Genomic DNA, 21,638 nt, shown 5'->3' on the forward strand with positions numbered 1-21,638 from the left:
CATATATAACCACATTGATAGTGATCACATACTCTAGACACATATTCTCCAAGAGAATATATTTCCAATCTGACCCTTCAGGTCTTCCAAAGGTATATCCATCGCTATTATAACTGAGTCCATGTATCTTGCTGCTGATTTCCTTCTATCTTTCCCAACATTACAGATTTTTTTTTTCAGGAAAACCAGATGTTTGCATAATGTGTTCAAGTAAGACAAGGCTGGTTATTTTTGTTTCTGTGAGAACTGTGGATTGACAACATACTAAATTTTAGAATTCTGGAACTTTCTATACAACAGTATTGTTTCAAATTTGACAGTAGCCTCATTGGATATCACAGCAGCAGGTTTGGCTAAGTTTTCCCATACCTAACTTCCTCTGATATAATTGCAGGTAAAACTAGAAGCATCTGTTTCCATATTCAACTAATTGAAGTTATTCATGTGGCACGAAGCTAATTATATTTTACAAAAAAAAAAAAAAAAACCCAAGTTCAGATCTTATAATTAGTCTGTTACTGATCCATTTAATTTCATATATATTCCATCCAGTCTGCTCAGCCCAATTTCCATATCAATGTTTGTCAACAGTAATAAACACTAAAAGAGCATTTTGTGTTTGTTTATAACATGTTGTATTTGTTTATTGGAATTTCTGGGCTGGGAATAATGCAACATTTGGAGATGTGTGGAATCGGAAGAATGTTGGTGTTACTAATCTGTGAAATTAGAATTAACTGGTTTATTTAAAAGACGTAGCAAACAAAACTCTTCCCATTCCTATTTGCATGCTTTTTCCAAGGGTCTGCTTTTGGATTATACACAGCAGAATAAGGCATCTCTTGTCTATACCTCTGGGTTGTTGTTTTTAAACGAAACTAACACTGATCAGGTTGTTACAATAAATCATTTTGCATTGTGCCATTGGTGATTTTAACACTGCATTTATAATATTTACCTGTCTTATTAAATAAATTGCGTTGATCAATGCATTTTCTGATGCTTTGTTTCCTTAATTGAAGAGAAGCAACACTGTTAAGTCATGCTTCTAAAGATATTCCCCATAAGCACTCTTACTTGTGCACTCTCATAGAAAAATAAATGAATGTGGCATTCATCCATGTTGGCAAGCTGCTTGATGTGTTCAACAATTTGGCTGATTCATACTTTTATATCAGTTGCCCGTTATTTATTTATTTATGTTAGTTTAATGTAGTGTTTGTCCCTTTAACATTTTTTCCTCTCTCATAAATGAGTTTTATTTTGCTTAGTAGGACTGTAATTTGAAGGTATAATTAGCATCTTGTTAATTGTCAATGATTAGCCATGTCATTCAAAGAGCTCGTGCAAAGGGCAGGCAATTCATTTAACAAAATTTCCTTAGGCTTGTAATATAAAGCCCCTATTAAACAAAGAAAGGAACAGAGATGGGTATAATGATATGAATTAAGATGGAAATGAAGATAAACAGTCTAAATATAGCACACTATGTCAATTCTTAACACCAAAAAAGAAATGGAAGGCATGATCAATATTACATAAATCTAGTCACTATGATAAAATCTCAGTATGTGTCAAGTTTATTTAAAAAAAAGAAAACATAGGATCAATCATATTTTTGTGATATTACAGTCAATTATTGTTGACTTCCAGTTTGGTCTAGTGGTTAAGGCACCAGGCTAGAAAGCAGGAGATTGTGAATTCAAGACCAGACTTAGCCATGAAAACTAACTGGGTGACTCTGGACTAGTCACTCTCTCTCAGCTCAAATGATCTCACAGGGTTGTTGCTATGGGGAAAAAAGAAGGTAGAAGGAGTATTAGATATGTTCACCACCTTGAGTTGTTTATAAAAATAATATAGATGGGATATAAATCAAATAAATAAATAAATGCTAAATTTCAAACTGATTTAGAGTTTTCCATTTTTCTAGATTTGACTCAACATTCAGTATTAATGTGTTTTGTATTTCATTTATTGATTTATATTATCTATTTCTACCGCAACCTCACTAATTGTAACTTTGGGCAACCACAATAAATAATCTCAGCCATTACAAAATTGTTAGACTATATGCTGACCCGAATTTCCAGCTTCCTCTTGTGTTCCTTTGTTAATAGCTAACAAAGATGGTCATAATCTAAAAGTGAGACAAACTATGATGGCTACAGAACCAGGGAATAAGCAATAAGTTCTGGAGGTGAAGTTTCAGAAGTTCCTTGGGAGGGAGGAAGACTGACTCTGGAAAACAAAAGCCAAGGTCTTGGCAGAAATTGTGCTAAAGTAACTGAACATCAATCCCTAAAGGCAAGATGTTCCCTCAGGCTTATTTGAGTGGAAAATATACAACTGTACAGTTGAACATCTTAAAAAGTCTTTTGGGACACTGTGGCTGAAAAATTATGACATCTCCAACATTTTGTAATTCTAGGTCAGGGGTAGCACTAGGATGGGCTTCGGTTTCAAACCAAAATCTTCCCGTACAGAACATACATGCCAGAGCAAGTATTCATCAAGTTTACAGAAGCTTTCTTGAGATTACTTCTCACAAACTAAAGGCTCCTTTGCTAAAGAAACATGTTCCATTTCAACATGCATAATATTAAAAAACAAACCTATATTTATTATAGACATTCCTATAAAATCAGCGAAAAAAGCAAAAATGCCATGATACATACATGTGGTTGCTCAGATTCGGGATTTGGCATCTGAATCTAGATCAGAATTCTAGAGACAGAATATAACCACTCAAGGGACAAGGTGATTAATATCTGAAGGATATTACTGGGGCCTAATTTAATCATGCAGCAATTGAGGTCCTTCTAAAAGTCTACTTGTATGGTTAAACTTATTTATTTATTATTATTTATTAATGAGATTTATATGCCACCCTATCTCCAGCCGGACTCAGGGCGGCTCACAACAGTTAAGAAACATCTAATAAAAAGTTAAAAAATTAAATCCAAATCTCATAATTAACAGTTAAAAGTACAATTAAGACTAACAAGTTAAAATTAAATTAGAATTAAAACCCCATCAGTCCAGGCCAGCCAAACGAAACAATCATGTTTTCAGGTCACAGTGGAAAGAGCAGAGGTCGAGCAAAGGCCACCCGGAGCTCCAGGGGCAATTGATTCCAAAGGGTAGGTGGGCCCACAGAGAAAGCCCTCCCCCTGGGGGTCGCCAGCTGACACTGTCTGGCCAACAGCACCCTGAGGAGGCCCTCTGTGTGGGAACCCACTGGGCAATGGGAAGCTATTGCTGTTGAATGAGAGAAGAGGTAATCACTTTATATACCGTATTTTTTGGAGTATAAGACACACTCAGCCCCCCCCCCCCCCACTAAAAGAGACTGAAAATTTGGGTGCATCTTATACCCTGAATGTAGCTTTTTCGAAGCTTTTTTTCAACCCTAATGAGACGCTAGCGAGTGAAGCGATCTCTATGCTTTGCCTGCTTTTCTCATTGCTGATCCCTCTCAGCTATGCTTTAGAAGCTGTTGTTTTATTCCCAAGCAGGGGATAAAAAGCATGTGTGCGCACTCAAAACCAGCAAACTAATGTGCCGAAGCTGACCAGACTAAGGACACTAGCCAGATGAATACCTAGTACTCTTGTCAATCAATTTTAGAGTAAAAGTTATTGTTTGTGATAGCTGCACAGGAATTCAGTGATCTCCATGATAGATTGATTAGGTATTTTAACTTTATTGTTTGGTTTCTCCTTGTCTCAATTATGCTTACATAGATTGACCCAATACAATGACTGATGTGTCCTTTGTCCCAGTTAAGTTAACTTATTAATTATTTGGACAAAATGTGCATCAAAATAATACCAGGTTCTTAGATATGATAAGAGAAGCATAGAATTAATCAGTGGAAATCACAGAATTTTTCAATGACTCGAAGCTATGTACCAGTTTTGAATGCCCTTTATATTCCAGATGGATTTGCTATTTATACATATGTTCTCTGACCTGCCTTCCTATTTTCTCTGTCTTCAGTTTCAGTAAGAGCTGTCTGTCACATTTATTTATTTATTCATCCATTCCATGTCCAGAAAACCTCACAGAAAGAAAAATGAACTACAAACTTTTTCTCTCTTTATACAGGCATACAGATCAGACTCTCATTAGAAATGAATGATTTTGAGATCTTTGGAAGGAATTTTATTATCAGGTAGGAAATTTGTTGCAAGTTTTCAATGTTTATGGATACATAGGTCCCATTCATGTACATATGCATACACAGAAAAAATAAAGGATTATGCCATTAAGAAGATTGTGCTCTCTAATGGAGCTTGATTTCATCTGAAAGTATCCTCAATGCCCCCAGAACAAAAGCTAAATATCCTAGCAAGCTTAATATTTTTTTAGTAAATAATGGACATCAGGACTAAATTTAATCATTTATTTTAGACATCAAGAATCCTCATTCTAATAATGTAAAGAGATTATTTGCTGCAGAAGAATCTTGATATATTAACAAAACAGGGCTGGATAATGCATTTGAACTCCAAAATATCTTCTTTAGACCCCCCAAGATTGCACCATGGACCCTTGGCAGAAAACCATCAAATCCTAGAAGCAAAATATTCCCCTTTCTTCAATAGAAAATCTAATTTTAAAAGCCAACTTAAGTTTCATTTACATTGGCATTATAAACATAAAAATACTAGGAATCTTAATTCCTCTAAAATCATCTCCCCAACATCTCACATGAAACCAAAACTTCCCCTTTGTTTGGAAGTAGTGTATGATACCATTCCTCTCTCCTGTGTGGCCTAGACTAGCTTTGTCCTTCCAAATAAAATATAAAAAATCAGCAGCCACCAGCTGTCAACATATATAGTAAATATGTACAAAGTGTTTCCCAAAGATGTTGGGGTCATGTCAAGAAAGGTATCATTTATTTAAAATGCTGCATATGGGGATGAATTCCAAACAAATCAACCATGTCCATTAGAGCCCTCTTCTAAAGTCAAAACTATTAATGTTACAACCATTTCTTCAACCACAAGGAAGCCATGCTGCGTTATGTAATTCAGTACTATCCTTCTGTAACTTGTCTTATTGATTTTCTTTGGGTGAGAAGGGACCATCCACCCATAATCAATACTTCAACAATAATTTGCATCACATTCTATGTCCACTCAAACTAATGATGAGTGTTCAAGAAAAGTTGAGCTTGGAATCATGATGATTCCATGAATATGGAACATGAAACATGAACTCGTTTGCCATTACCTTCAACTGAAAAGTCTTTATTCATTTGTTTCACTTCCCAATCTAGCCTGGTGTTTCCTGCTACTAAACAGGGATATTCCTGCTTAATTTCATAAGATCACTTATCTGTTATGTCTGGAATAAAAAAAACTTTAGAGCTGAAGTCCTTGTTAAGTTCATCCTGAGAGTTATTTATCCAGCCTCTCTGAAATCTTGGCAACCTCCCTGTTTGTTCAGAGATACAGTTCAACTGCTGCATATAATGCTACACAACAACTATGGAAAATATAATGCTCACATTATACTATATTTTCCTAATTTAGTATAACTTTTATCTGTTTATCCAAGAAAAGCATATAGTAAAGGATAATTTCTAAATGTAGCATCTAATTTTTTTGTTTATTTGTCAGGTGATGCTAGACTGAATTTCTCACAACATCCTTGCTTTGAGTCAACCCAACTTTGAGGAGGCAATTTTTAAAACTTACTTTTTTAGTGTTCGGTTTAGATAACCCTGACTCTTTAATGCTGTTATATGCGTGTTTGTACTTTCTTTTTTGCCTGATTAGCAAAATAAAATAAAAAGGAACAGTGATGACTGGAAAATTTCTTTCAATTGCCATTAGCCACACAAACATCTTAGAAAATATGTTTATAAAGCTGTCATGGACAATGGAGGGAATAACATGGTTTTCCAACAGCAAAATCAAATTATGGTATTAAACTGTTTCGTGCCAAAGAAATACAAATTTTAATGTGTAAGTGTATTGGTGCTTGCATCAAGATTCAAGAGATGTAAATCGAGTACATTTGTTTGTTTTTATGCTGCCTATATCACAAATGTCTCGCTAGCATCCAAAAACATTCCAACAACGCATACAATGAACTGTGTGACCTTTCCAAAACAGAATAAAATCAAATAAACATACAGTATACTTTCTTACTGAATAAAAACAAACAAACATCTATATTATTCCTCTCACCATCTGTACAATGGAGTAAGATTATAAGTTTCTAAAATAATTCTCAACCAATAATAATGTTGGAACTGTTGAAATGGTATAAAAACAGCATGCAGTTCTAATGGAGACAAGTCATTCCAACAAAGTTTTTTTTTTAATTTTATATTTCCTATTCCTATCACATTTGTTAAATAGAAATATGGCTCTCTTCTTCAAAAGCTTTGAAATGTCTGGAATACTGGATTCAAAACCTTGTTCAGTCACGCTCACATAGATGATTGCAGGAAAGTTACTCAACAGTGCAAAATTACTGAAAGCACAGTATGGAACATTTCCATAAAAGACATCATGGGGTCTCCCATCCTTTGGAATATCATCCCCCCCCACCCCTAGAGATCAGATTGGCCCTGATAGCCTTTTGTAAGGCCTTAAAGACTTGGTTTTATCATAGGGTCTGGGTATAGGGCAGAGGTTTTCAAACTTGGCAGCTTTAAGACTTGTAGACTTCAACTCCCAGAATTCTCCAGCCAGCATAGCATAGCATAGCTGGCTGGAGAATTCTGGGAGTTGAAGTCCACAAGCCTTAAAGCTGCCAAGTTTGAAGACCTCTAGTATAGAGCATAGGCATCTTAATTGACAGTAACAGATCGGCTGCTATTTTATGTGTGTTTACTTTGCCTTTTTTATGCTTTATATTTTATAACATTTTTAGCTGCCCAGAGACATATGAGATTGGCAACCATATAATAATACATAAATAAACAGAGATGGAAGAAATTGGATTTTTTTTCTTTAATTTGCATTACTGTTTATGCTTAAGTGTCCAGTCCGGAAGCAACAAATAGCTAATTTTAGCTCGTCTTGAAAACCAAAGTGGGAACTGGCCAGCACTTAGATGCACTGGTTAGCACTTTTCACTGAGAAATTAAGAAAAACACATTCATTATTTTTGAGGCAATGGCAAATAATACTGAGTTTGCCAAACTACATAGATAAGTTGCGACAGACTTGAAGGAGACCTTACAATCTGCTTAAGCAGACGTAATGATGTTTTCAGATGCTTTGCAGCTAACAGGATTGAACTGTGTCCAGATTGTTTTACATCAGAGTGATGAATTACTATTTTTATCTGAGGGGGATTTCAACTTTGCTTCCAACCTCAAAGGCTGTACATGCTTTCCAAATCATATGTTAGTTTTTTAAAAAAGGTTTATATAGATAATGTGACTAAATGATTATAAATATCTTCTGTAATCACTAATTATACACTACAACTTCAATGAAAATTCTACTAAGAGAGAGGTTTGGACAAATAGTAAAGAAATTCAATTGTTGTTGGGCAGCCATCAAGATTACTTGTCTCTTTGTTACTTGGTCTGGGGATAATACATGGCAAATCATTCTCTTGCTACTTGCAGTTTGCAACATAATAGTGGCAATGCCCCAAAAGTTTTTAGACACTCTTTCCCTGATGTGATGTTGGGACTGCAACTTGCAATTGGGTATGGTGGCTGGGAAGTCTGTGAGTTGGGTTTTACTACATCTGGAGGTTATAGAAGATTGATGGTAAAAGATTTAGCTGTTACAACCCATCAGTCTGGAAAGAGCACCAAGAATTCATTGCTGGGTACAGGTGATCCTAAAAGCTTTAACTGAGAGACCTATACTTCTATAGTGCAGCACTAACCACAGGACACGAAGCTTTAGTATTTTATAAAAGTTCATCTTTAGACTGTAGAGTGGAGCTTATGAATTCACTATTGATGAGACTTTCCTGTCTCTAATTATTATCTTTCAGTACATGCCATTTCTCATAACACGTTAAATACGTTTTACTCATACAAAGGTACATAGATACACACTTGAGGGAGCACAATCTGGGACTGATCAATCTGTCAAATTTAATTTCATGGGAACATTATTCAGTTTGAATGGAAACTCAACACGTGAACTGTGGAGGGATTAGTTCTACCCGTTAATATCATTGGGGTGGGGCTTGACATGTAGTCATGTAATACAGAGATATTCACATGTTTCAGAATCCTGTGCTACTCAAGTCTTGGAGTGTATTAAAGTCTTCACAGAAGTTCATACTAACAAACAAGCACATTTCTACAAAACACTGATGCAAACCGTCCTTTCCCCAACAACCGGAATAATTACTGCCTCTTTGAGAATTTTTACTGAAGTTATTTTTAGATACTTAATTTTTTTTTTGCAATGCCAACTTGACCTTTGCACTGTCTGTTCAATAATATAGGCTTTTGCAGATGGGCATCTGAGAAAATGACAACACACGCATCATGATTTCAGATCACAAATAATATGACTTACTGGGGCATCAGATGTCATGATATTATTACACAATCACATAATTTGTGTAATGTCATCATAACACTCAGGTTTTCATTTTAAAATCACAGTGGCTTTTTCCCATTTGTGGTCACTGTTCTAGCATATCTAGGAATATGTGGATTGAAGGGTTTGGCACTTCATGGAACCACCTTGCTTTGCTTTGCAGAAGGGAGTTGTTTTTCCTCAACAGGATATTTTGACTTAAGATGGCAATTCACTTTGCAAAGGCAACTTGCTCTTCTTGAACAAGGTGAGTCAGATTCAAATTCACCGGTTTCTGATTTGGCAGCAAGGGCTTCGGCACATTCAGAGGAAACCAGGACAACCACCCCTCTCTGACATTTAGAAGCAGATAGTCATTGCAGCTTACTTTGAAGGAACCCTTTGATCAAAGCTTGGAGAAAACAATACCCTCCCTCAGCCCTATTGAAAGCTAAGAATTTGCCTTTGGTTTCTCCCAGGCAACAGATTATCCAAACTGCAGCCATGCTATCATAGATCCCTCCAATGATTTCTCAGAAGGATGAAATGCCAGAAAGGAGAGAATAAGGAACAATTGCCAGTTCTTGTTCCTCTTTTGTATAATTTTATATAATCAAAGACATTTTTTTAACAAAGTAAAAATTGTAAAAGAAAATAAAGGTGATAAAGAAAAATAGCCAATAGTGAAAAAAGAAAAGAGAAAAGAAAAAGAAAAGTTTAAAAAGGAGTAACTTCCAATCTTCTTGACAGAGGACATAAATACATTCATATTTTGTCCTCTCTTTCTAAAATTAAATTATAATTTCATTCTTTCCATAAACTAACCTTTCTAATCTTCAAACTCATAAATCACAAGTTAATTTCTCTCTCTTTTTTTAGCAAAAATTCCATAAGGGCTTCCAGTGTCTAATAAATGAGTTGATCTTTCTCTAATCAAACTAGTTAATTTTGCCATCTCTGCTAGTTCTTCATCTTTACCAATCCTTCCTCTGTTGTGTGTCTTTCCATTTTTGTTCATATAATAGTCCTGAAGTAGTAATCATATATAATAATAATCTTCTGTGTCTCTTTTCTAATTGGCTTTCCATTAATCCCTGCAAGAAAAGTTCTGGTTTCAACTGAATGTTGATCTTGAAAATTCTTTGTATCATGATATGTATTTCAACCCAGAAATTTCTGGCTTTTTTACAAATCCACCAAGCATGATAACATGACCCTTCATGATGTCCACATTTGTGACATAAACCTGAGGTAGTTTGAAGGGATGGCACAACATGGCCACAGAGTGACTGCAATTTAAATGAGCTCTTTGTGCTTCTATTTTATCCTGTTTTCCCGAAAATAAGACCTCCCCTGATAATAAGCCCAATCGGGCATTTGAGCGCATGCTCTAAAATAAGCCTCCCCCTAAAAATAAGCCTTCCCCAAAAATATTTAAATGCAGGTTGGAAATCAGGTAAGACAGCAAGAAGAGCCCCATCTTGCTTCACACACCCCAAAATAATAAGACCTCCCCGAAAATAAGGCTTATTTTGGGGTTCAAAAAAAATAAAAGACAGGTCTTATTTTGGGGGAAACACGGTAGTTACTTTTTTATTTAGCTTTAAAATAGTTTATTTAATATCAATTAGTAATTTGAGTTCCCTGTATTTGGATTTAGAACTTTACAGATCAGTTGGCATTCTAGAGTCTGGAATCCAGCAGCTTAGGGTAGGCAGGAACAATGGCTACAAGACAGGAACAAAAAGAATTCAAAGGGAAAAACAAAAGGAAGAACAAGCTTGAGATGTTGCAAAGTGAAAATTCCAAGCATTCCAAATCACAGCAACCTCCAGACAGCTAAAACTGCTGGGTTTGTTCCAGCACAAGAACACAGTATGTAAGTTTCCTTCTTCCCATTCTCCCCTAAAAACCTCCGCTAATACATCCTATGCCTTATTAGATTTGGAAGTAGATGATTTCCCTTTCCCTGATGATGATGCTTCTGTAGGAGATAGAGGAGATGACACCTTTAAAACTACAAGTAATTTAAATATGGATGTGGGTGTGGTTGCTAAGAATTGTCTTGGTTTGTTTAGCAATAACCAATGCTAATCATTGCTAATGATTGCTAAAATAGTTATTGCAATTTTTGATCAGAGGCTACATGCCAATCAGATGAACTTAAAGCTATAATGAAAAAAACATATAATGAAACCAGTTGTGGACTCGTCCACAATTCACTTGCTCCAGAATTTATTAGAAATCCATATGCTGAAGAAGATCACACATGTATGGAAATTGCCAGAGATCTAATCTTGTGCTCCAGATTGCAACTAATTCTCTTAAAGAGGGAAGGTGGCACAATACAGAAAGTAGTACTACACTCCCTTTCACAATGTCTTTGCTGTAGAGCAGTGTTTCTCAACCTTAGTAAGGTTAAGATGTGTGGACTTTAACTTCCAGAATTCCCTAGCTAGCAAATCTTAAGGATGCAAAGGTTAAGACTCACTATATTCCAACCAATTTATAGAAATCTCCTAGCTTCCCAGATGGCATGAACTCAAAAGAATAATATTGACTTTTAGGTATGTCATACTCCCTTCAATGATTGTTAAATCCAGAAATGTTGTAAGAGGGTTTCAAATCACACCTATATGTGTCTTTTACAATAGCGGTGTATGGCCTCTGCTGAATTCTGGGAGGAGAGCCAAACCTGTGAGGGAGGATGGCATAAGCCCCAGAGTTCATAATTGAAGCCAACAACTACCTACATAGCAGAGTGTTCCATCAAATCCAAGGTCAGGACCACTTTAATTTAATTAAAGGAAATATTAGACAATCAGTTGGCTCGTTAGAGGATGAGGAAGAAATAGTTCAGTTGTTTGGCACTGGCATTCCATCTAAAAAAGAAAAGCAAAAAAATATACACAGAATTGAGGTAGCTGTATCAATCCTTCAGTCAGTAACTGTGCAACTGAGTCCCTCAACACTTTATAGTCCTCCAGTTATCCTCTTGTTGAAATGTTGACCTGTTCATTCTCTGATTAATTCCCCCCCACAAAACAACAATAACAAAACCTGCTCAAGCCCAAAATTCATTCAGCAAAAGAAGGGAACACGGATTTGATCAACATAACCCAATCCTTCTATAACCTGTCAGATGATCTGTTGTAATAATAATCCATTGTAATGATAATGTAATGTCCATCAGTTGTGATGACAATCCATCACAACTGGACTCTAAAGAACAGATTAGACAAACTATAGCCCCATCCCCACTGGTTCCCCCTGTATAGATGCTAATTGCATTTATCCAACAGGTGCTTCATCTTCACCTTGCTATTTCTCTTTGCAACCATGGTGATCAATGGGGTGACAGATGCCGCAGCCAGATCACCCTCACATCCATGCAGTGAATTCTCTCCATAGAAACCCTGAATATAGGCAACTCTCTGATTCCAGCTCTCAATCACATTTATTTGCTATGCCCATGACATTTCTCCTATGGAACTACCCCAGACTCAGGACACCATCCACCACAATGATGTGGCAAATGGGGGAGGGGTTGCTTCTCCCCCAATCACCAATTTGTTCAAACTAAGTATTGCGCCTCCTTAACAATTTTCCAGAGGCACATATATTCTCTCTGGCCTCTTTTAAAACATGGCTTTTAGAACATGGGCTCCAAGCAATCAGACCTTTATGCTCTTGGATTTCTGTCCCAATTTGAGATGATAGATAGATAGATAGATAGATAGATAGATAGATAGATAGATAATAGATAGAATACATGAAATATAGATGACATAGATATAAATGATATAGATGATATATTATAGATAGATAGAGGTACAGATAGATAGATTTGCAATTTCCAGTTCCCAACTATTTTCCTCTACTAGCCCTTGCACAGCCTTGTCTTGGGAGATGGGGGACTGATCTATTTATAGCTTCAGTTGGAGAATGCTGTATCAGCTTTGTTAGTCTTTGACCAATTTTCCTCACTGTGTATTAATCTCTGCCTTACTCTCACAGTTCCACTCACTGGTTACCCAAACCTAGATCCAGATTGATACCTTTTCTCACTATGTACATAAATTTGAATAGGTGAGAGCTGGTTATAATGATGAACCTCTCTATGAATATTTCAATGCCTGTCCTCTCAAATAAATAATTGAACCATCATTTATGCCCAAATATTTCAAGTAAAAAAAAATATATAACCTATTTGGCTTTAGGTTGTTGCATTTCATAAATAGGCTTAATCTCAGGTGTTAAATGGCTCTGTCCAAAATGATTTCCCAGGGCAATACAATTTTTTGTTAGTTCACAAATTATAGATTATTTAATAATTTCTAGATTATAGAAATTATTTAGATTATTTAATATAAATAATCTATAATGTCTATAGATTATTTAATAATTTCTAATCATATCATGAGGAGCTGGTATTCTCAGAGTTGGCTTGACAAATGTTGCATCACTTCCAAAATAGCATTATTAGATTACTATGGTATGGAATTACTATGATATCTCACTGAAGGTCAGTTTACCACACTGCACCCAAATTTTAAAGGAACAGAAAAGACAATCTAAAGCTCTGTTCAGAAAGAAAAAAAACCCAAGATCAGAAAAAATGGTCACAACTAATCAAAGCTATAAAGTTCAAAAATTCTTCCCTATTATAGCATACTATAACAAATTGTTCCCATAACAGCATTACACAATTGCATTATAACATCCCTTCGCATAACTTCCTGAAGCGATTGAAGGTACATACATCATTTCCAAGTTCTTTATTGCTATTGATACACTAACACATGTGATGGATGTATCTTTATCCTCCCTACCACTCTGGTCCCTAGGCATATGAAAGGAAGTAAAAAATTTATATATATAAATAATAACACTATATCTGGTGATAGGAATGGCCAAGCTAATTTTAGGCCCATTAATTTATTGAACATCATTAGCAAACACTTGCCAAAACCCAAACCTGGATAATAGATAAAGAAATAATTGATTTTGAGCAAGTAGAGTTTCAGCTGAGATGATTCATTGAAGACCATTGCCTAGGTCTATAGACAAATCACTGGCAGACAAAGTACAAATCACTTTGACTTGAATCTACAATACATGCAGCTTTCATTGATTTCAAGGCAGCTTTTGATAATATCTCAAGGGTTAAGCTTGAGAACATTCTGAGCACAGCCTCTATATACAAAATATATTTGCTTTTAATTCATAAGCTATACAGTAATAGCAATAGCACTTAGACTTATATATAACTTCATTGTGCTTCACAGAACTCTCTAAGCTGTTTACAGAGTCAGCATATCACCCCCAACAATCTGGGTCCTCATTTTACCAACCTCAAAAGGATGGAAGTCAACCTTGACCTTTTCAGGATTGACCTCCTGGCAGTGAGCTGAATTAGCTTGCAATACAACATTCTAACCACTGCACCATCATGGCTCCTTGGTCAGGAGGCCTAACTCTAATTGATCTTGGAGTACAATATGTGTGTATTTGTGTGTGGGGGAGAGAGAGAGAGAGAGAGACAGAGACAGAGAGACACAGAGAGAGAGACAGAGAGAGATATGATAAATCAACTTCAGAGAGTTGATATATCCATGTGCCTAAATTAGCTGATGGACATCTCCCGCTTCTACTCTATGCTGATGATGCAGTTCTTTTCCCTTTGGCATCCTAATGAGGGACAATTAGTAATCAACTGTGATAAATCTGTAGTTTTAGTTTTTTTCAACAATAGATAAAGGCACAATTGGAATTGATTCCCATCAATTAGAACAAGTCAACTATTTTAAATGCTTGGGCATAGTGTTTCAGATCTCCAGAAACTAAAAATCCCAGGTAAATTATCCCACTTCTACTGCCCAAAAGAGCACACTAACAATAACTAAATTTTATAGACAACAGGGGGCAAATTACATTCCAGCAGCAATCAAACTACAGCTAAAACAGTTTCTCAACTATTATATGGGATACAACTTGGCATATATGTAAATCTGAGAATTTATGAAACTATTCAATTGAATTTCCTTAGGACTTTGTTTGGTACCTCAAAATGTACCCTCAGCTTGAAGCTAACATGCCAAGTATTAAGGCCTAGGCCTAGAACAGGACTTAGAATCATGTCTGACCTAATGTCTCTATTGTTGTCAGACCCCTAGCAGTCTCACTGTCACTACCTGTATCGAAGAGCTTTGCAGCCTTGGCCTTTCTGTTGAATATTTAGGCCAATCTGTTTATTTAGGCCTTTCTGTTGAATATTTAGGCCAATTAACCCTTGAAAGGGCCAAATTAATAGTAAAAAAAAATTAGGGACATTGTCAAGACAATATCATCAGTAGCTAATCCAAGACTGTAATAAAGACTTGCTGTGTAATTTGAAGTATCTTTATACCTTTTAGACAATTTTTCTGGAGTCATATACCAATGGTACATCAGTTTATAAAGATTCCCTTTTAGATTATAACAATGTAAATTTCAATCCCTTTAACCACATATTTTCCCACTGTTCCAACAGTATATGTAGCTAAAGTTCTTAGCCCATTTATCATACAGATTTTCAGTTGTTCTTCTTCCATTTCAAATTTCAATCAAGGTTTGTGCATTTTAGCAATTGTGTGTTCATCATTTATACCTAGTTCAACTTCAGATTCTATCTTCTGCTGCTCAGTTCCAAGTGTCCTGTTATCTATATTAAATCTTTAAATGTGCATATGAAAACCACTGAAAAGTAAATCCCTCTGCAGGCAATTGGTCTTATAATTTCATTTTACATTCTGCATGTTCTTCTTGTAACAACTCTTGATCAGTTATTCATTTTTCTTTACTCCTGCTTCTTTCCTGTAAAATACTTCTTGTGTTGGAACCCATAAAAATACTTTCAGGCACAGCTGAGTTTATATCTGTTCTATATTCTCAATATGGAGTTTCTAACATAATAATTCTTTAAATTCTACATTAACTTTAACTTTATCATGGCCAGAAGGCCATGCCATCTGAACCTCTGATCAGGCTCCTCTAATCCTTTTTTTTTTTTTCTCAGCAAAATATACTTTTTCATCCAAAGTGACCAGAAGGCTGTAAAATACAATTTCAAATCAGCCCCAAACCTTCTTAGTTTTTTGCATCTTGAAGTATTTTATAGTTTTTTTTCCCTCTTGGCATACAAACATATATATATCTTTCTGCCATTGTTTAAATGGTAAATCAATTGTCAAAATAAGTATTGTTTGAAACAAAAAATACCATCCTTAGCAAAACATTCATTTGCGTGCATAGAACTCCATATTTCTCCTTTTTTATTTATTTCTTTGTTTATATTTACTTTCAAGATTTATAATGCTGTCCAATTTAATCAATGTGACTGGGCAGCACTGTATAAAAAACAAACACCAAATTTTTTTTTATAAACCACCATGCAATAATAAACAAATACAAAATATAAATACAAAATATAAAATGGCGACCTTACGGAATAATCAAAAGGGACAACCAAAAAGAGACTTTACAAAATAGTAACCATAAAAAAAATGGTCAAAGTCAATTAAAAAAATCTCATAGGAAAGTTGAAATCATGTGAGATTTTGATGGAATGCCCTAACTTTCCAAGATTTCAGAATTGAGCGTTCTCATTTTAAACTTATAAAATTTTGGCTTTAATTTTTTTTATTCTTTGGCATATATATAAGTGTGACACATCACCACCTCGTATTGCTGGCCCCTGGCAGTGTCATTTTGGAACATCGAGAAATCATCCATTTGGAGAAAGCTCCTTTTAATTTTGATCCTGATAGTAAACCAAATATCTTTTCCATATAAAACATGTCCTCTATTACATAGCTAATTTAAAGGAAGCAGTTCTGATCTTAACTTAATGGGTTTTTGGAATTTAAAACCACAGTTCTATATACAACCTGAAATTAAGCTCTACTGAATTCAGCAGTAAATTCCACACAGAGGTAAATAAGATTGTATTGAAAGTCATGCATCATTACTGTTTCATATTGCAGAGATACCTGTATTAGGGGAGTAAATGAATCATGGTGCTTGTGCCTTCCATTTCATTTATATTTGTGATAGATTTGGTATCTAGTACTTAAATGAGTATACATCACAATGTACCCTTGTTTGGAAAAGTAATATAGCATAACAACAACAACATGCTGAATCTCGATTTCTCTTACAGTTCATGCAGAACAAGAGATTTGATCCACCTTCTTCCAACCAGGGGTCAAAAGAAACAAATCGAATAAAACAAATAATTTTCAATAATTATTTTGTCCTTAACAGTGGTGAGTTGCTCCCAGTTCTGTCCGGTTCTTTAGAACCGGTAGTAAAAGTGACAGGAGACTCCGCTCACCCACCTGAATGTCATAATTGACGATCTGCGCATGCGCGTGCTCCCATTGCGAACTGGTATTAAAGGTAAGTAGAACCCACCCCGGTCCTTAAGCATTGCAGGACTAAACAGCAGAGCCCCCTGATCTTTCCCTGTATGTGAGCATGAAAGATCAACCCAAGACAACAGCAAAAATAGAAAAGACAGGAGATTCCACTAAGAATAGCGGCCCAAGTCTCTTCTCTCAATGCTTTAGATATTTTACAACAGATCTGGACTTGTCTTGAATGTTCATTCATCAGAGGCCTACAACTCATTTTCACTCCCTAACTATTATACTATGTGACACTTATAGTTCCACATGTTTAGTTTCTACTGCATGCACTACATAATATAATATTATCATAGATCTTGTAAAGGTAGGCATACACTAAATAGGATATAGCAATTGGCCCTGCCAACTCATATCATCTTCCATCAATCTGAACATATAGATTTCTGAATTGCGTAGCTTGCCATCGCTTTCCCTCAGCTTCTCCCAAGCAGGAGTTGGAGTCAGAAAGTTAGATGACTCTGATGATGTTAATTATTTTTGAGGGTCATTCTTGCCTGCCGCTTTTTTTGCTTTATATTTGTTTATTATTATTTTGTTGTTGTTTTCATTGCATCTTATTATATTGATATATGGATAGATAAAGGATAGGGATAAAGTCCTACATTTTACAACATTTTACTACAATGACAGAGGCCAGTTTCCCATTATTTGTCAATAGATTTTTATAGCACCACTGTATTATGGTGTGGATATAGCATAACCACAAAAAGTTGTGAGATTGTGCTGACATAAAATTTGAATGAGTAAATAAATTACATATAATAGTAATTAAGACATGCTTTATTTGGTTTCAACAATTGTTGGCTGATGCAATCAGAAGCTATAAGTCACGAGTGGTGAAATGACCTGTATGCTCTGTATATTTAAGCCAATACTTAAAATAAGTTTAGCGTAAATATACCCAGAGGGAACATAAAAATAACAAAACTAATGTTTCCTGAATGGTTAGCTACCACAATTAGCTCTTACGTGCCTTGTTACCCTACAAGACAACCATTACACAAATACTTCTATAGATTTCATTGTGAAGCCAATGTTGAAATAGTCCTTTGCAGAAAACTCTCTGCTCTCATTTTGCCCACTCCAAATCATGTGGGGGCTCGGTGGTTAAACAGAACTTTTATATTCAACATTTTTATTGAACTAAGAGAAGCAAGTTTTCCCAAGTGATGAGAAACAAATGTGGAAGTTCTGGTCTTTGCAATTCTACTGCCACACACAGAGTTTCACAAGCATGCAATATTTCTGTTTTCACAGGAAAGTTATGAAGTGGTTTCTACTTACTAGGACAATGGCCTGCCCCCCCAAAAGAAAACATGCAAGAGGGCAGTGATTGTCACACTTCTCTAGAGAAACAGTTTTAGGTTTATTAATTCCTTATCTTGTTATCCTACTTAGTTGTGTATTGTTCCTCAATTATCAGAAGGAGATGCAATGTGAAAAGAAATAAAGCAAGCCAGATGTTTCCAGATGATTTTGACTATTTAATTTTGAGAAACATCTTGTCAACCACAAAGAATGAAATTTCAGTTTCCTAACATGGTCTATTATCCTTTGGAACTACTGTATATTAAATACTGTTTACAGCTTCTACATTAATCTCACCTACAGACAACCTATGTTTTTACAGTGCTAACAAAAGGGATGAAAATAACTATTATATTACAGTAAATCAAGAGTGGGAAAGCTATGATGTTCATATTCATTGAAGTGTTACAGCCAGCTTCATTGTCACTCACTATGATGGCTAGGTAGTTGAGAGCTCAACAGCATCTAAGGGTCCCCATTTTCCCCACCTTCTGTGTAAAGAACAGTGAACTATGATGTTATCAGCTTGCATGATAATCAAACCTAAAGAGGCAACTGTGCCAAATTCACAGACATACATCAACTCCAGCATTCTTCATTAGCAGCCGTTCTGAATAATTAGTTTAGGAATGTTCAAAGATGGTATATTATATAACAGGGGTGTCAAACTCACGGTGTCGCATTGTTGTCACATGACGTATCGCAACTTTGCTAAAATGGGTAAAGCATTGCAAAATGGTGACGCATCTGTCCTGTGGGCCACGAATTTGACACCCCTGTTTAGCTTAGGAGCTAAACTGTAACACACATTATTTTAAGTATTTTGCCTTAAATCTTAGCTTGATTATCATGATTAATGTGTACAGGCTTCTATCATACTTTTAGTCATTCAACACTCTACCTTTATTTGGAAATGTTGGTTCCATTCCAGAAAATAACCAATGTAAATAAACACATTTCTCCATTTTCTTTCTTGTTTTAACCATTCTGATCAGAACAGAGTCAGCAATTCCACATCATAGGACAGAAATGTTTTGCTCAAGACTCTACACTCACTCATTGCATAACTCTGTATACTTTCAAAATCACCTTTTATTTAGAACAAATTACATTTTGGAATATGCTTTTAGATTCATGTTATTCTTGAAAATAACAAAATGCTTCTTTCCCTAATTGTATTTTAATACAGTTGGAGTTACATTTCAAATTCAATTTTACTTATCTATACATTTCAGTGCAGGCAATGTGCCGCTCACATTAATAGGGACATATCCTACTATAAAATTTTACTTTGTTTATTATGGTGAACACTATCCAAGCAATACAACCATTTCTGTTTTGAGGAAAATTCCCTGCAAATTATTTCTATTGTAGCTGAGAATCCAAAATGTTCCATTGCAATTTCATGACATAAACATTAGAAATTACTCCCAAAGCTTTCAATGCCAGACCTGGTTGCTGTCTTTAAACATATGGAAACTATTGCTATATGGGTACAGTAACAGTTCTCTGATTATATGAAGTTTCTTTCCTTGCCATTGATAGAGTGGTGGGCAATCCACAGCTGATCTGCAGATCCCTCAGATCCATTTTTCTATTCACTTGGAACCAGTTAAACCTAGTGATAAAGTGTCGAAAATCAGAAGTATAGTTTTCTCCAATTTTCAATGGAGAGCAAAAAGAAAAAAGCCCATTAAGCATTCAGGTAATTTCAAAAAACCCCAAAAACAAAACAAAAGATCTCCCGCAAAAGTATTTGCAACTCAGGGAAAAGGTACTGCATCCATTTCCAAGAAAACATTGCTCTCTGCCTCCACATTTTGCAGAGTCCATAGCTTCCTGCATTAGATTATTTTTCACCCCAAAGAAAAATAAAGATACTTTGCATCACCTTCTAAATGGAATGGAACCACATCAGGTCATTTGTGAGCTGATGTGCCATTAGCCAATGTCGGCTGGCGGCCCCTAGGGGGAGAGCGTTCTCTGTGGGAGCGCCGACCCTCTGGAATGGGCTGCCCATCGGCCTTAGGACAGCCCCTGACCTCCTCTCCTTCCGCTGTGAATTGAAGACGTGGCTCTTTCATCAAATGGGCTGATCCGCAGGGGTGATTTTAAATAATTTTAATCAATTTTTAATTGGATTTTTAATGTTTATGTAATTTTTGTTCCGTTCTTTGTAAGCCGCCTTGAGTCCTATGGGAGAAGGGCGGCATATAAATTACATAAATTACATAAATAAATAAATAAATAAAACAAATTTAATCCAATTAAGTAGCATACACAACTAAAGGAGCACTGCCAATTTATCAACCATTTCTTGACCATTGTGGTCTTCCTATTCTCTTCCTTAAACATATAGCTAAGGTTTGTTGAGATAACCAAGGGCATGTTAAAAAAAATACTTTTGATTCTGTGGTGGCTAAGCGCTATGGGAATGTTACTATTGATTCAACTGAAACAAGAGCATTTAATTAGGTCACAACTAGCAGGCACAATGAAGTTAAAAAAGCAAAAGGAGAGGAGAGAAAACAGGAACAACACCAGGCATCACAGAGTTGAAGGAAGCCCTGCTTGAAATAATTCTCATAGATTACTGCCTTCAAGAAACCAAGAATGAATAGTATCTTTGGGCTTTTGTGATGTTCCTGGCTTCTAATGAATATCCATGCTGCCAGAACCTTTATGGTTCACTGTTAAGATATGCAGGGGGTGAAAACATTTAGCCAATGAAAATAAAGATAGCTAGTAGAAAAGCCTTTTTATTTTCTCATCTTGGTAGCGAGCAGATATCCAACAGTGGAAAAAGGGAAGCTGTATGGTTAATCCATTTATAATGTTGCAGTTCATTTAAGTTTAAATAAGAAAATTATGGCTCTTCATGCTCTTCAATGAATGCAAACAACAGCACAAGGCCAGGGTTTCCCCCAAAAGTTAATTATATAATTATATTCATTAAGAAAATCCAGTGTAGAATACTGAAATTGGAGGAAAAGGAACAAATGTAATTCCATCAAGAAATGTCTCTAGTCTATTGGAGAAATTTATGCAGTCCTACAAGCTTCTGTAACAGAATCAAAATTGGGCTTTTTTTCTTTTTTTCAATATGCTTCTGTGGCTTTCTACCCTTGCCTTAGTGAAGTATCCCACAGTCAGCTCAAGCCATTTGCTTCGTCTCTATATTTCAATCCTGCCTGAGAATATAAACATGACTTAGAAAAAGTCACATACAACTGTTTCTTAGGATAGCAAACAGCGTATATTATTTAGATAGAGATGCATTTTTGTGATTTTCTCACTGCTAATGCTACCATAGACTCAAGGAGAATACTTAATTAGTACC

At 35.6% G+C, this 21,638-nt stretch overlaps 1 long non-coding RNA gene across 2 annotated transcripts in view; it reads left to right on the plus strand.

Moving 5' to 3' along the window:
- Window positions 1-5,818, plus strand: part of LOC148116821 (uncharacterized) — a 30,012-nt gene extending 24,194 nt beyond the window's left edge. For both annotated transcript variants that reach the window (XR_015733851.1, XR_015733850.1), the window contains exons 2-3: window positions 4,111-4,177; window positions 5,634-5,818. This is a non-coding gene — a long non-coding RNA (uncharacterized LOC148116821). The remainder of the gene's footprint in view (window positions 1-4,110; window positions 4,178-5,633) is intronic.
- Window positions 5,819-21,638: the final 15,820 nt, after the last annotated feature.

Source organism: Pantherophis guttatus, chromosome 1 (assembly GCF_059756535.1).
Source record: "Pantherophis guttatus breed Tessera chromosome 1, ASM5975653v1, whole genome shotgun sequence".
Taxonomy (NCBI): domain Eukaryota; kingdom Metazoa; phylum Chordata; class Lepidosauria; order Squamata; family Colubridae; genus Pantherophis; species Pantherophis guttatus.